The sequence below is a fragment of the Triticum aestivum genome, chromosome 2A (assembly GCF_018294505.1).
Source record: "Triticum aestivum cultivar Chinese Spring chromosome 2A, IWGSC CS RefSeq v2.1, whole genome shotgun sequence".
Lineage (NCBI taxonomy): Eukaryota > Viridiplantae > Streptophyta > Magnoliopsida > Poales > Poaceae > Triticum > Triticum aestivum.
Genome location: NC_057797.1, coordinates 632,321,813 through 632,334,407, shown reverse-complemented (window position 1 = coordinate 632,334,407; position 12,595 = coordinate 632,321,813).

The window sequence follows — 12,595 nt, the reverse complement described above, 5'->3', positions numbered from 1 at the left end:
TTATTGGGCCTCCAAGTGCAGAGGTTTGTAGGACAGTAGCAAATTTCCCTCAAGTGGATGACCTAAGGTTTATCAATCCGTAGGAGGCGTAGGATGAAGATGGTCTCTCTCAAGCAACCCTGCAACCAAATAACAAAGAGTCTCTTGTGTCCCCAACACACCCAATACAATGGTAAATTGTATAGGTGCACTAGTTCGGCGAAGAGATGGTGATACAAGTGGTATATGGATAGTAGATAAAGGTTTTTGTAATCTGAAAATATAAAAACAGCAAGGTAACTAATGATAAAGGTGAGCACGAACGGTATTGCAATGCGTTGAAACAAGGCCTAGGGTTCATACTTTCACTAGTGCAAGTCCTCTCAACAATAATAACATAATTGGATCATATAACTATCCCTCAACATGCAACAAAGAGTCACTCCAAAGTCACTAATAGCGGAGAACAAACGAAGATATTATGGTAGGGTACGAAACCACCTCAAAGTTATTCTTTCCAATCAATCCGTTGGGCTATTCCTATAAGTGTCACAAACAGCCCTAGAGTTCGTACAAGAATAACACCTTAAGACACAAATCAACCAAAACCCTAATGTCACCTAGATACTCCAATGTCACCTCAAGTATCCGTGGGTATGATTATACGATATGCATCACACAATCTCAGATTCATCTATTCAAACCAATACAAAGTACTTCAAAGAGTGCCCCAAAGATTCTACCAATGAGTCAAGACGAAAATGTGTGCCAACCCCTATGCATAGGTTCATGGGCGGAACCCGCAAGTTGATCACCAAAACATACATCAAGTGGATCAATAGAATACCCCATTGTCACCACGGGTATCCCACGCAAGACATACATCAAGTGTTCTCAAATCCTTAAAGACTCAATCCGATAAGATAACTTCAAAGGGAAAACTCAATCCATTACAAGAGAGTAGAGGGGGAGAAACATCATAAGATCCAACTATAATAGCAAAGCTCGCGATACATCAAGATCGTATCACCTCAAGAACACGAGAGAGAGAGAGAGAGAGAGATCAAACACATAGCTACTCCCTCCTCGTCATGGAGAGCACCAGGATGATGAAGATGGCCACCGGAGAGGGATTTCCCCCTCCGGCAGGGTGCCGGGACGGGTCTAGATTGGTTTTCGGTGACTACGGGGGCTTCTGGCGGCGGAATTCCCGATCTATTGTCATCCTCAAAGTTTTTAGGGTAAATGGGTATATATGGGAGGAAGAAGTATGTCGGTGGACCTCCGAGCTGTCCACGAGGCAGGGGGCGCACCCCCGCCCTCGTGGGCAGCCCGGGACTCTCCTGGTCCAACTCCAATACTCCATGGGCTTCTTCTGGTCCAAAAATAAGTTCCGTGAAGTTTCAGGTCAATTGGACTCCTTTTGATTTTCCTTTTCTGCGATACTCTAAAACAAGGAAAAAACAGAAACTGGCACTGGGCTCAGGGTTAATAGGTTAGTCCCAAAAATAATATAAAAGTGTATAATAAAGCCCATAAACATCCAAAACAGATAATATAATAGCATGGAACAATCAAAAATTATAGATATGTTGGAGACGTATCACTAACTCATTAGTCACATTGCTTGCAAGGCTTATAGTGATGTGCGTTACTGAGAGGGCCCAGAGATACCTCTCCGATACTCAGAGTGACAAATCCTAATCTCGATTTATGCCAACTCAACAAACACCATTGGAGACACATGTAGAGCACCTTTATAATCACCCAGTTACGTTGTGTCGTTTGGTAGCACACAAAGTGTTCCTCCGGTATTCGGGAGTTGCATGATCTCATAGTCATAGGAACATGTATAAGTTATGGAGAAAGCAATAGCAACAAACTAAACGATCATCGTGCTAAGCTAACGGATGGGTCAAGTCAATCACATCATTCTCTAATGGTGTGATCCTGTTAATCAAATGACAACTCATGTCTATGGTTAGGAAACATAAACATCATTGATTCAACGAGCTAGTCAAGTAGAGGAAAACTAGTGAGACTCTGTTTGTCTATGTATTCACACATGTACTAAGTTTCCGGTTAATACAATTCTAGCATGAATAATAAACATTTATCATGATATAAGGAAATAAGTAATAACTTTATTATTGCCTCTAGGGCATATTTCCTTCATATAGTGTGTCCAAGGTCAATACAGAAATTATTTTAGAGGTTTTCCCTTACTTTGTTCGTGTTAACAAACAATTCAAAATACCTTAACTTTTTTAGAACTGGTCCAAGTCAAATAGCAATGATTTGAAACACTTCTTTTTCCATTACACTATTTTGAAAACCTAACGACTAGATCATATGGATATGGAAAATTATAGGATTTTCGATCCTAGTGGAAAAAGGAGGCAAATAGATACCCAATTTAAAGTGAGTAAATAGAATTATCCACCAGTCAAGATTTTCAGGATTGTCACCCATTCAATGTAAAGGGATATTGTACAATGTGGGGAATTTGATGCAAAAGGTCTCCCATTAAGGCAAGTGTCTTCTCAGAAAAGCATTCTGCTTCCATCCCCTACAATTATCTCGGTATATCTATGAAAAGCATGATTAAATTCACCAGACTCTTGCCATAGGTCATAACAGTGATCCATGATTCCTTTCTTCCACAATGACAACACTTGTCTCTACAAATATTTCCCTTTTAGTTGTGTTTGTCATGTATCTACAATTTTTTCCGATCACAACAATAGTTTGCAATGTATGCTCTAATTCAATGGGGTGAGATAAAGAATTCTCAAACCTCCATAATCCTTTGCTAAGTGCACTATAGGTCGGTATAACATATGGTACTTCTTTCGATTAGTTTATTGCCATAACATTCTACCCTGTGATAATCTATTCTCTTAAAAACTCCATCAAGTGGATCAATAGAATACCCCATTGTCACCACGGGTATCCCACGCAAGACATACATCAAGTGTTCTCAAATCCTTAAAGACTCAATCCGATAAGATAACTTCAAAGGGAAAACTCAATCCATTACAAGAGAGTAGAGGGGGAGAAACATCATAAGATCCAACTATAATAGCAAAGCTCGCGATACATCAAGATCGTATCACCTCAAGAACACGAGAGAGATAGATCAAACACATAGCTACTGGTAAATACCCTCAGCCCCGAGGGAGAACTACTCCCTCCTCATCATGGAGAGCACCGGGATGATGAAGATGGCCACCGGAGAGGGAATTCCCCCTCCGGCAGGGTGCCGGAACGGGTCTAGATTGGTTTTCAGTGGCTACGGAGGCTTCTGGCGGCGGAACTCCCGATCTATTATTGTCCTCGAAGTTTTTAGGGTAAATGGGTATATATGGGACGAAGAAGTACGTCGGTGGACCTCCGGGCTGTCCACGAGGCAGGGGGCACGCCCAGGGGGTGGGCGCGCCCCCCATCCTCATGGGCAGCCCGTGACTCTCCTGGTCCAACTCCGATACTTCGTGGGCTTCTTCTGGTCCGAAAATAAGTTCCGTGAAGTTTCAGGTCAATTGAACTCCGTTTGATTTTCCTTTTCTGCGATACTCTAAAACATGGAAAAAACAAAAACTGACACTGGGCTCTGGGTTAATAGGTTAGTCCCAAAAATAATATAAAAGTGTATAATAAAGCCCATAAACATCCAAAACAGATAATATAATAGCATGGAACAATCAAAAATTATGGATACGTTGGAGACGTATCAGCATCCCCAAGCTTAATTCATGCTCGTCCTCGAGTAGGTAAATGATAAAAACAGAATTTTTGATGTGGAATGCTACCTAACATATTCATCATGTATTTCTATTTATTGTAGCAAGAATATTTAGATCCATAAGATTCAAGACAAAAGTTTAATATTGACATAAAAATAATAATACTTCAAGCATACTAACTAAGCAATCATGTCTTCTCAAAATAACATGGCCAAAGAAAGTTCATCCCTACAAAATCATATAGTTTGGTCATGCTCCATTTTCATCACACAAGAATTCTCTCATCATGCACAACCCCGATGACAAGCCAAGTAATTGTTTCATACTTTAGTAATCTCAAACTTTTTTCAACTTTCACGCAATACATGAGAGTGAGACATGGATATAGCACTATGGGTGGAATAGAATATAATGAGGGGGTTATGTGGAGAAGACAAAAAGGAGAAAGTCTCACATCGACACGGCTAATCAATGGGCTAGGGAGATGCCCATCAATTGATGTCAATGCAAGGAGTAGGGATTGCCATGCAGCGGATGCACTAGAGCTATAAATGTATGAAAGCTCAACAAAAGAACTAAGTGGGTGTGCATCCAACTTGCTTGCTCACGAAGACCTAGGGCACTTGAGGAGGCCCATTGTTGGAATATAGAAGCCAAGTTCTATAATCAAAAATTTCCCACTAGTATATGAAAGTGACAACATAAGAGACTCTCTATCATGAAGATCTTGGTGCTACTTTGAAGCACAAGTGTGGTAAAAGGATAGTAACATTGTCCCTTCTCTCTTTTTCTCTCATATTTATTTTTTTTGTTTTTGTTTTTGGCCTTCTCTTTTTTTCGTCCGGAGTCTCATCCCGACTTGTGGGGGAATCATAGTCTCCATCATCCTTTCCTCACTGGGACAATGCCCTAATAATTATGATCATCACTCTTTTATTTACTTACAACTCAACAATTACAACTCGATACTTAGAACAAGATATGACTCTATATGAATGCCTCCGGCGGTGTACCGAGATTGCGATGAATCAAGTGTGACATGTATGAAAAATTATGAACGGTGGCTTTGCCACAAATATGATGTCAACTACATGATCATGCAAAGCAATATGACAATGATGATGCGTGTCATAATAAACGGAACGGTGGAAAGTTGCATGGCAATATATCTCAGAATGGCTATGGAAATGTCATAATAGGTAGGTATGGTGGTTGTTTTGAGGAAGATATAAGGAGGTTTATGTGTGAAAGAGCGTATCATATCACGGGGTTTGGATGCACCGGCGAAGTTTGCACCAACTCTCAATGTGAGAAAGGGCAAAGCACGGTACCGAAGAGGCTAGCAATGATGGAAGGGTAAGAGTGCGTATAATCCATGGACTCAACATTAGTCATAAAGAACTCACATACTTATTGCAAAAATCTACAAGTCATCAAAAACCAAGTATTACGCGCATGGTCCTAGGGGAATAGATTGGTAGGAAAAGACCATCGCTCGTCCCCGACCGCCACTCATAAGGAAGACAATCAAATAACACCTCATGTTTCAAATTTGTTACACAACGTTTACCATATGTGCATGCTACTGGACTTGAAAACTTCAACACAAGTATTCCTCAAATTCACAACTACTCAACTAGCACAACTTTGATATCACTATCTCCATATCTCAAAACAATCATCAAGTATCAAACTTCTCTTAGTATTCAATGCACTTATATGAAAGTTTTTATTATATCCCTCTTGGATGCCCATAATATTAGGACTAGTTTCATAATCAAAGCAAACTACCATGCTGTTCTAAAGACTCTCAAAATAATATAAGCGAAGCATGAGAGTTCATCTATTTCTTCAAAATAAAACCACCACCGTGCTCTAAAAAGATATAAGTGAAGTACTAGAGCAAATGACAAACTACTCCGAAAGATATAATTGAAGATCAATGAGTAGTCGAATAATTATGCAACTATGTGAAGACTCTCTAACATTTAAGAATTTCAGATCTTGGTATTTTATTCAAAGAGCAAGCAAAACTAAAGAAAATAAAATGACGCTCCAAGCAAAACACATATCATGTGGTGAATAAAAATATAGCTCCAAGTAAAGTTATCGATGAACGAACACGAAAGAGGGGATGCCTTCCGGGGCATCCCCAAGCTTAGGCTCTTGCCACTCCTTGTTCCATAATCCATCGAATCTTTACCCAAAACTTGAAAACTTCACAACACAAAACTCAAAATAGAAAATCTCGTGAGCTCCGTTAGCGAAAGAAAACAAAACACCACTTCAAGGTACTGTAATGAACTCATTCTTTATTTATATTAGTGTTAAACCTACTGTATTACAACTTCTCTATGGTTTATAAACTCTTTTACTAGCCATAGATTCATCAAAATAAGTAAACAACACACGAAAAAACAGAATCTGTCAAAAACAGAACAGTCTGTAGTAATCTGTGACTAACTCAAACTTCTGCAACCCCAAAAATTCTAAAATAAATTTCTGGACGTAAGGAATTTATCTATTGACAATCTTCAAAAAGAATTAACTAAATATCACTTTCCAAATAAAAATGGCAGCAATTCTCATGAGCGCTAAAGTTTCTGTTTTTTACAGCAAGATCAAAAAGACTTTCCCCCAAGTCTTCCCAACGGTTCTACTTGGCACAAACACTAATTAAAAGCATAAAACCACATCTAAACAGAGGTTAGATGAATTATTTATTACTAAACAGGAACAAAAAGCAAGGAACAAAAATAAAATTGGGTTGCCTCCCAACAAGCGCTATCGTTTAACGCCCCTATGATGATTTCAATGATGCTCACATAAAAGATAAGAATTGAGACATAAAGAGAGCATCATGAAGAATATGACTAGCACATTTAAGTCTAACCCACTTCCTATGCATAGGGATTTTGTGAGCAAACAACTTATGGGAACAAGAATCAACTTGCATAGGAAGGTAAAACAAGCATAGCTTCAAGATTTTCAACACATAGAGAGGAAACTTGATATTATTGCAATTCCTACAAGCATATGTTCCTCCCTCATAATAATTTTCAGTAGCATCATGAATGAATTCAACAATATAGCCAGCACCTAAAGCATTCTTTTCATGATCTACAAGCACAGAAATTTCATTACTCTCCACACAAGCAAAATTCTTCTCATGAATAATAGTGGGAGCAAACTCAACAAAATAATTATCATGTGAGGCATAATCCAATTGAAAACTAAAATCATGATGACAAGTTTCATGGATATCATTATTCTTTATAGCATACAAGTCATCACAATAATCATCATAGATAGCAACTTTCTTCTCATAATCAATTGAAACCTCTTCCGAAATAGTGGATTCATCACAAAATAAAGTCATGACCTCTCTAAATCCACTTTCATCAATATAATCATCATAAATAGGAGGCATGCTTTCATCATAATAAATTTTCTCATCAAAACTTGGGGGACAAGAAATATCACCTTCATCAAACATAGCTTCCCCAAGCTTGTGGCTTTGCATGTCATTAGCATCATAGATATTCAAGGAATTCATACTAACAACATTGCAATCATGCTCATCATTCAAATATTTAGTGCCAAACATTTTAATGCATTCTTCTTCTAACACTTTGGCACAATTTTCCTTCCCATCATACTCACGAAAGATATTAAAAAGATGAAGCGTGTGAGGTAAACTCAATTTCATTTTTTATAGTTTTCTTTTATAAACTAAACTAGTGCTAAAAAAAGAAACAAAAAGATTTGATTGCAATATCTAAAGATATACCTTCAAGCTCTAACCTCCCCGGCAACGGCGCCGGAAAAGAGCTTGATGTCTACTACACAACCTTCTTCTTGTAGACGTTATTGGGCCTCCAAGTGCAGAGGTTTGTAGGACAGTAGCAAATTTCCCTCAAGTGGATGACCTAAGGTTTATCAATCCGTAGGAGGCGTAGGATGAAGATGGTCTCTCTCAAGCAACCCTGCAACCAAATAACAAAGAGTCTCTTGTGTCCCCAACACACCCAATACAATGGTAAATTGTATAGGTGCACTAGTTCGGCGAAGAGATGGTGATACAAGTGGTATATGGATAGTAGATAAAGGTTTTTGTAATCTAAAAATATAAAAACAGCAAGGTAACTAATGATAAAGTGAGCACGAATGGTATTGCAATGCGTTGAAACAAGGCCTAGGGTTCATACTTTCACTACTGCAAGTCCTCTCAACAATAATAACATAATTGGATCATATAACTTTCCCTCAACATGCAACAAAGAGTCACTTCAAAGTCACTAATAGCGGAGAACAAACGAAGATATTATGGTAGGGTACGAAACCACCTCAAAGTTATTCTTTCCAATCAATCTGTTGGGCTATTCCTATAAGTGTCACAAACAGCCCTAGAGTTCGTACTAGAATAACACCTTAAGACACAAATCAACCAAAACCCTAATGTCACCTAGATACTCCAATGTCACCTCAAGTATCCGTGGGTATGATTATACGATATGCATCACACAATCTCAGATTCATCTATTCAAACCAACACAAAGTACTTCAAAGAGTGCCCCAAAGATTCTACCGGAGAATCAAGACGAAAACGTGTGCCATCCCCTATGCATAGGTTCATGGGTGGAACCCGCAAGTTCATCACCAAAACATACATCAAGTGGATCAATAGAATACCCCATTGTCACCACGGGTATACCACGCAAGACATACATCAAGTGTTCTCAAATCCTTAAAGACTCAATCCGATAAGATAACTTCAAAGGGAAAACTCAATCCATTACAAGAGAGTAGAGGGGGAGAAACATCATAAGATCCAACTATAATAGCAAAGCTCGCGATACATCAAGATCGTATCACCTCAAGAACACGAGAGAGAGAAAGAGAGAGAGAGAGAGATCAAACACATAGCTACTGGTACATACCCTCGGCCCCGAGGGAGAACTACTCCCTCCTCGTCATGGAGAGCACCGGGATGATGAAGATGGACACCGGAGAGGGATTTCCCCCTCCGGCAGGGTGCCAGAACGGGTCTAGATTGGTTTTCGGTGGCTACGGAGGCTTCTGGCGGCGAAACTCCTGATCTATTGTCGTCCTCGAAGTTTTTAGGGTAAATGGGTATATATGGGAGGAAGAAGTACGTCGGTGGACCTCCGAGCTGTCCACGAGGCAGGGGGGCACGCCCCTCCACCCTCGTGGGCAGCCCAGGACTCTCCTCGTCCAACTCCGATACTCCGTGTGCTTCTTCTGGTCCAAAAATAAGTTCCGTGAAGTTTCAGGTCAATTGGACTCCGTTTGATTTTCCTTTTCTGCGATACTCTAAAACAAGGAAAAAATAGAAACTGGCACTGGGCTCTGGGTTAATAGGTTAGTCCCAAAAATAATATAAAAGTGTATAATAAATCCCATAAACATCCAAAACAGATAATATAATAACATGGAACAATAAAAAATTATAGATACGTTGGAGACGTATCACTAACTCATTAGTCACATTGCTTGCAAGGCTTATAGTGATGTGCGTTACCGAGAGGGCCCAGAGATACCTCTCCGATACTCGGAGTGACAAATCCTAATCTCGATTTATGTCAACTCAACAAACACCATTGGAGACACATGTAGAGCACCTTTATAATCACACAGTTACGTTGTGACGTTTGGTACCACACAAAGTGTTCCTCCGGTATTCGGGAGTTGCATGATCTCAGTCATAGGAACATGTATAAGTTATGGAGAAAGCAATAGCAACAAACTAAATGATCATCGTGCTAAGCTAACGGATGGGTCAAGTCAATCACATCATTCTCTAATGATGTAATCCTGTTAATCAAATGACAACTCATGTCTATGGTTATGAAACATAACCATCATTGATTCAATGAGCTAGTCAAGTAGAGGAAAACTAGTGAGACTCTGTTTGTCTATGTATTCACACATGTACTAAGTTTCTGGTTAATACAATTCTAGCATGAATAATAAACATTTATCATGATATAAGGAAATAAGTAATAACTTTATTATTGCCTCTAGGGCATATTTCCTTCATATAGTGTGTCCAAGGTCAATACGGAAATTCTTTTAGAGGTTTTCCCTTACTTTGTTCGTGTTAACAAACAATTCAAAATACCTCAACTTTTTTAGAACTGGTCCAAGTCAAATAGCAATGATTTGAAACACTTCTTTTCCATTACACTATTTTGAAAACCTAACGACTACATCATATGGATATGGAAAATTATAGGATTTTCGATCCTAGTGGAAAAGGGAGGCAAATAGATACCCAATTTAAAGTGAGTAAATAGAATGATCCACCAGTCAAGATTTTCTGGATTGTCACCCATTCAATGTAAAGGGATATTGTACAATGAGGGGAATTTGATGCAAAAGGTCTCCCATTAAGGCAAGTGTCTTCTCAGAAAAGCATTTTGCTTCCATCCCCTACAATTATCTCGGTATATCTATGAAAAGCATGATTAAATTCACCAGACTTTTGCCATAGGTCATAACAGTGATCCATGATTCCTTTCTTCCACAATGACAACACTTGTCTCTACAAATATTCCCCTTTTAGCTGTGTTTGTCATGAATCTACAATTTTTTCCGATCACAACAATAGTTTGCAATGTATGCTCTAATTCAATGGGGTGAGATAAAGAATTCTCAAACCTCCATAATCCTTTGCTAAGTGCACTATAGGTCGGTATAACATATGGTACTTCTTTCGATTAGTCTGTTGCCATAACATTCTACCCTGTGATAATCCATTCTCTTAACAACTCCATTAGGGCCTCCACAAGGGAACCATGTGCAGGGGAACACTGCTCATGAAACAATTCGCCAAAGCTGCCCTTTGCCTCCTATTGATAGGATGTTTCTTTTCCATATGAGGAGTTTCTTTTCAACTTCATATTAATTTGGTTTCCAATGTGAATCACTTGACATCAATTGGAACCCCCGAGAAAGAGAAATGAAAAGTATCCATATTGCAAGTGAAGATTTCACGGTGGTTGTAATCTAGGAAAGGATATCTCCTAGAAAATAAACTTCACTCCTATAAAAATATATTTCCAACCTAAAATTATATTCAATTTTACACATCATGAACTTGAGATTTCTAGCATTTTTCATGCCATTCTTATGTAAAAAATACAGTGTCATCAACATATTGCAAAATTGCTAGACCACAATCTACTAGATGAGGCACCAAAACTTTTAGACAACCCAAATATTGAACTTTCTTGATAAGCCTGGTTAGCCCATCTGCTATAATACCAAAAAAGTGGGGGAGAAAGGGGATGACTGCCTAACACCCTTGAAAGTGAGGAAGTATGACATCCATAGTATTCAACTCTATAGACAGTCGTCCACCCCAAGCAATTTTTATTATCCAATCACATCAAACATCTTAATCCTTTGGTGTGTGTCATTTGGTAAAGAAAAGACCATTTGACTTTATCATGGGCATACGTAAAATCCGTCTTAAGAAAAAAAACTTATTTTTTGTTAGAGTGAATCTCATGTGTTGTTTCATGCAACGGGACAATACCCTCCATGATATTTTTCTCTTTAATAAACCTAGTTTGTGTGTCACAAACCACCTTAGGAAACATTATACTCAGCGAGATGCAAATTGTGGAGAAATGTTGACGTAGAGGGATGGTTGTGGAACGAGTGTGGTCGCACATTATAGTTGCTGGGGTTGCCGAAAAGTGATGGTGACAACACATGAGTGACGTCGGTGGTGGTGCTAATCGAGCGTCCGGCCTCTAACTTCGGGGTGAAAGCCTAGGACTGGCCCGAGTTGGTTATACCTGCCAATGGTGATGTTCTTACGTTGTTACCTTGTTCAAGGCATTGCTCGGATATGTTCGGACTGATTTTTTACGATGGAAACCTAGATTCTGACCTTCGCTGGTAGAACAGCGACGGTGACCCATGGTCGTCGCTTCTTTCCAGAAGGAGTTACTGTTTAAGAACATCGTGATCCATATGGTGTAATGAGATGGTTGGTGTGGATATAGTTATTGTTGTAGTTTATCGATCATAGATATGATCATTTTAGTCAACAAAATTGTGTGTTCATCGTGTTTCTAAATGCTTCATTTGAAGACAATAAAATCTACCCTATGTCGACAGAATGTCTGCACGCAGTGGAAGACAACCTTGGTGAATTTTTAGTGATAATTAAGTGGTTCCCCATTCACATCAACAAAATGTTGGCTATGAGCAACAAAACTTATGCCATTGAATTTGTTTTTCGTCACAGTTTTTCACAAAACTCGTAGGCCTCCTTTGGTTTAGAGGAATTTTGTAGAATTTTCATAGGATAGAATTTTTATAGGAAAAATTCCATCAGAGCTCTTTGGTCTTCCTTTGGTTTAGAGGAATTTCATAGGAATTCTAGAGGATAGGATTCTTATAGGATTTTTTTCCTTTAGAGCCATTTGGTTCATAGGAATGGATTCCTATTCCTACATAGGATTGGTTCCTATCCTCCACATTTCATAGGAAAATAAAAAAGAGCCTAGACTCAATGGAAAAATTTCTTTGGTGTCAACCAAATGACATCCTGTTTCTTATTCCTACTCGTAGGATTTGAGATACATGTCATCTCATTTCCTACAAGATTCCTATTCCTATGATAATCCTATCCTATGAACCAAAAGAGGCCTTGGTTTGTAGGAATGAAATCCTATTTTTATGAAGGAATTTTTCCTATCCTTCACATTTGATAGAAAAATAAATATTAGCCTAGATTCAATGGAAAAAATCTTATGGTGTGAATTAAAGGGCATCTCCTTTTTTATTCCTATGCATAGGATTTGAGATGCATGTTATCTCATTTCCGACTTTCCTAT